This window comes from Panthera pardus, unplaced genomic scaffold, assembly GCF_024362965.1.
Source record: "Panthera pardus isolate Hobbes unplaced genomic scaffold, ASM2436296v1 HiC_scaffold_26, whole genome shotgun sequence".
NCBI classification, from domain to species: Eukaryota; Metazoa; Chordata; class Mammalia; order Carnivora; family Felidae; genus Panthera; species Panthera pardus.
Window position 1 is genome coordinate 24751777 of NW_026526832.1, and position 567 is coordinate 24752343.

The window sequence follows — 567 nt, forward strand, 5'->3', positions numbered from 1 at the left end:
TTTCTAAAAAGCAAATAATAAGTACTAATTAGCTTCTGCACAGGCAACTGTCACAACTAAATGAAATTTGCCACATAGAGACCTGAAACTAGCCTTATATAAATTTGGTATGTAGACATAAACCTTAAAATCATTATATGCCTGTATTTATCAAATTGAACATGTTGGTTAAAAAAAAAATTTCATTAGACAAGATGGAGACAAAACATAACTTCACTGCCTTCTGCTTTTAAAAAAGTCTACTGAAATAACTGAGAACATGAAAAAATAGGAAATATGTGTATATATATAATATATTATAAATATATTTATTTTCATATATTTTATATGTAATATGTAATATATATTATATAGCATACTATATATGCTATGTATATGTTATATATTTTATATATATATTATATATACATATTATACATATATATACACACATACATACAATCACTGGAAAAGACAGGAGTGCAATGTTTATTTTCTAGAAACTTAAGTTTCTACTAGATATTGGACAGATGTGGTGTAATAGAAGGAAGCCAAATAAAGTCCTCCTTCTACTCCTGTGAGAAAACT